Source organism: Solanum pennellii, chromosome 10 (genome assembly GCF_001406875.1).
Source record: "Solanum pennellii chromosome 10, SPENNV200".
Lineage (NCBI taxonomy): Eukaryota > Viridiplantae > Streptophyta > Magnoliopsida > Solanales > Solanaceae > Solanum > Solanum pennellii.
The window spans coordinates 1,539,705-1,543,964 of NC_028646.1; the positions used below are offsets into that span (position 1 = coordinate 1,539,705).

The 4,260-nt window shown below is 30.2% G+C and overlaps 1 pseudogene; it reads right to left on the minus strand.

The window, feature by feature from the left end:
- Positions 1–4,201, minus strand: LOC107032610 (annotated as a pseudogene).
- Positions 4,202–4,260: the final 59 nt, after the last annotated feature.

A 4,260-nucleotide genomic window follows, 5' to 3' on the forward strand; every position in this document is an offset into this window, starting at 1 on the left:
TATAAAATTTTCAATCGCATACGAAATTTATTCATTATCAATTTGTTTTATTGGGCCACATAATATAAGCCCATTAGTGGCCCAATAAGCTTAAGCTAAAAGTTCATTTTCTCTATTGCTCTTTATTGAATCTTCCAATTTTTCCCATTTGGTCAATAATGTTAGTAGCAATAAGCCCAAAGCTTGGCAGGCTAGCCCACATATTGAGCCCATCCATAAGCCCTGCAATCATATAGTATTTTTCTATATATATCAATAATAATATATCGATCAATCAACTACAACTCGATTCTTAATTAGTTGATATTAGACAATATTGTAATTCGAAAGTAATAAATTAAAGCACTATAGGGTTTGTGAAGACAAATTATACAATATGAGAGGAGAACCAACAAAGTCTTAAATTTGATAGTTTCAATTGAACACTCAGTATTCACTTTTAATATGTGATATAAAAAACAACTCAATCGGAGTAAAGTTAATTGAAATTAAATAGTCAAACCATTATAGATATGAAAAAGAAATGAATGTATATAGAGGAGGAGAAAATAGAATTGAAAAAATAATAGTAAAATTCCGAATTCATCTCTCGACGAAAATAAAACATACCAACATGACATGCATTTGGATTAATTACCTGAGCATGTAGGTTGAACTTAAAAGCAAGGAGCCAAGATATTGGCATGCCAATAAAATAGAATGTTGCCAAGTTGATGAACACAACCAAATGTTGCCATCCACATCCCCTAGCCACCCCTATAATCAATTTCAATTACATTTTCTCTTTTAGATACATAAATAAACAATTTAATCTCAGTTGATACGTAATACTCTAATTTTGAGTATGCACATCGTCTAGACATTTCAACTCATTTTCACTATGTCAGTTGAACACTCCAAAAATTATGTGTCACTTAAGCATTTGGTGTCCACGAGGGTCGAGTTAAAGTGATTAGTTGTCATTGAGACCAATGAGGTATCCAGATGCATGTGCATTCTCAAAACTGAAGTGATTACTTGCTAGCTAAGATCAAGTTTTAAATGCATGTTCAAATTCTTTAACTGAATACGAAAATTTAAGAACCTGACCTGATAATATTCCTTGAAAGAAATCCACTACAAATGAGATTAAGAGAAGTGGCATCATGGTGGCAAATTCTTTTATTATTTGTGTACTATCACTAAAGAGGCCAGCCCATGCACTATGACCAAAAAATAGAGCCAAATCAACAACAAGAGCAAGAAGAACACATAGCTTGAGAGTAACAAACATAGCATGCTTAGCTTTGTCAATATTTCCACCTCCCAACTCATTTGCCACCCTAGTGCTGCACATATATATTATACAATATAATTATACATAGCATATTATAAGTTTGAATTTGTAAAACAACAATAATAAAGATCAAGATTATCTATCATACTCCATAAAGTGTATATTATAGATGATAAAGTTAAAATTTTAATCATCTATAAAAGAAATTGAGTCTTGAGAAATAATGAGGATTGATCGATTTGAATATGAAAGAATCAAATAAAATAAAAGATTATACAAATCTATATTTTTTTGGTCTAGTATAAATACGTGTATACACATGATATATATTATACGTGTGTCTGCCTATACTAGACCATGTGTACGCACGTGATCTTAAAGCACTCACTTACAGGGGCAGAGCCACCTTGGTACAATCCCTCTTCGACGGAAAATTATACTATTTATACATGGTTAAAATAATATATTATGTATATATAGTAGATGTCGAACCCCCTTCGGCTATTTCGTGCGACTATTTCTACGAACTTTTAAACCCTCTTATTGAAAATTCTGGCTCCGTCACTGCTCACTTATGACCACTGCATCAATTCACTACTTATTACATAGGTGCTCACTCTTTAATTTTATCCCATTACTTCAAATTTCTATATAAATATAATTAGTTCGATATAAGATTAATAGATGCTCGAACACCTGAAAAGGTCAAAGTAGATCCACCCAGTGTTAAAGATAATAAAACTTTCACATAATTTAAGTGTGTTTTCTTGCCTTGTCCCCAAATTGTTGAAACTTATACATCACAATTATATGTAGTACATTACCTAGCAGCTGCACACAGACCATAAGAAACCATGAAAGCAACAGCTTCGGTGTTTACACTGAGAAGTCACAATCCAAAAGTTAGTGTCAGAATTTTGGATTGGCAAAATACGTGTCATTTAACTTGATCTCATTTTATATGTATGTTCTCAAACTTTGGATGTAGACATTTTAAATTGTATGAAATTTAACAAGTAGAACGACGAGTTCTATGTGACATAATACACGTATGACACAATTAAAATGTCATGTAGGATAACGCCATATAGGATATGTGTGTTTATATGTTCAACTTTGTATAAGTTTAAGTGTCTAGTTGTACAAATTTAAAGTTGGAGGGTGTATATGTGATTTGAGGCCACGTTAAAGGGCATATTTATGTATTATGTCTTTTGGATTCTATTACTTCCTTGGTCTCAATTTATGTGACACTTTTCGAATTTCGAGATTCAAACAAGTCTATCTTTTGATCGTCATTTTTTCATACATCTTTTCAATATTTTGAATTGTCAATTATTGTGACTTATAAGATTTTTTACGTAGTTTATAAATATATAAATCAAATTTCAAAAAATTTGAAGATTGCATACGTAAATTGTCAGTCAAACTTAAACGGTTTGACTCTCGAAAAATGAAAAGTGTCACATATATTGGAACAAAAGGAGTAAAAAGGTAAAAATGAGGCAGTTTGTATAGCAACAACAACAATAATAATAAATGTCGTGTAATGTTGTAAGTGAGGTCTAAAAAAGGTGATATGTATATAGACAAGGGCAAATTTAAAGAAGGACAAAGTGTTCACTCAAACCCTTTCTATATTTTTTTATTGATGTATGAAGATTTTGAATCTATTGAACGTAAGATTAGAGGTTGATTTTATGATTAAGAGTTAAAAACTTATCAAAAAGTTTTCAAGTTCAATTATTTTTGAAAACTTTAAGAACTTTCATTTACATTTTAAGATGAATTTTTTATCATATTGATATGCAAAAATATTGCAATTTGTAATACTTTTCATACAGTTCTTGAATATCTAAATTTTTTGTTTCAAATTTCAAATTAATGTAATTTAATTTAACTTTTAAAATTAGTCAAATTGACTTTCGTAACAAAATTGAAAATAAAATACTTATCATGAAATACAAGAAAATAATTACCTCATTGCAATTAGGGAAGTAGTTGTTTGTGAGTTTGGCATCAAAATAACACAAGAAACTCATGATTCCAATATTCCAAACTGCATGTATACATCCAATTGTGAAATTATAGGTTTAAATCAAAAGAACACAAGATCAAGTCAAGCCCTAGATTTGTCTAAATTATATATAATTCATATCTCGTTCGTTTGGTTAAAATAAATAAATAAATCAAATAGTTAACTAATTTGATAGTAGACATTTCGATCACTTACAATACACGAACTCTAATAAAGGGAAATGATTGTGTTAGAAGCGTTTCCAATATAATAAAGGAAAAGGGTTGTGTTAGAAGCATTTTCAATATAATAAAGTACATTAAATTTTAGCGATAATGCACAAGTACTCCCTCAACCTATGCTCCTTTAAAACCAAGACTTGTCCAATAAACAAGGGAATAGGTAATACCAATGTGTGAAAACTAAAGATGCAATTGAACACACAACAAGAGGCATGACAATTGATTGTGATTGAAGAAATACTAAAAAGTTTTGCAAGAAACCATATGCAAATAATCCAGGTATGAGGAATTTCAAGAACACACAAGCTTCTTTTGCTATGTAAGGATCTTGATGAAGTAAAATAAGAATTTTATCAGAATACCACCAACTAATAGCAATTATTGTAGAAAATATGAATGATATGATGCATGATATTTGAAGATGTATCCCCAACATCTTGTACATTTTAGCTCCATATCCTTGCCCACATAATGTCTCAAGTCCACCACTAATGCCAACCTATGTTACCAACATACACAAAGTAACAAATAATAGTTAAATTGGTTTGCTTCTTCAACATCAATTAACTTATTAATAATAATAATCCACCATTTGTTTGTGTCTAATGATGTTGAAGGCAACATGGGACTTTTTAGACTATTTGATGATGAACTATCTAAAGCCATATTCTTGGTTTTCTTCTTATTAGTACTTCACCATTATAATTACCAATGAACTCCTCTTT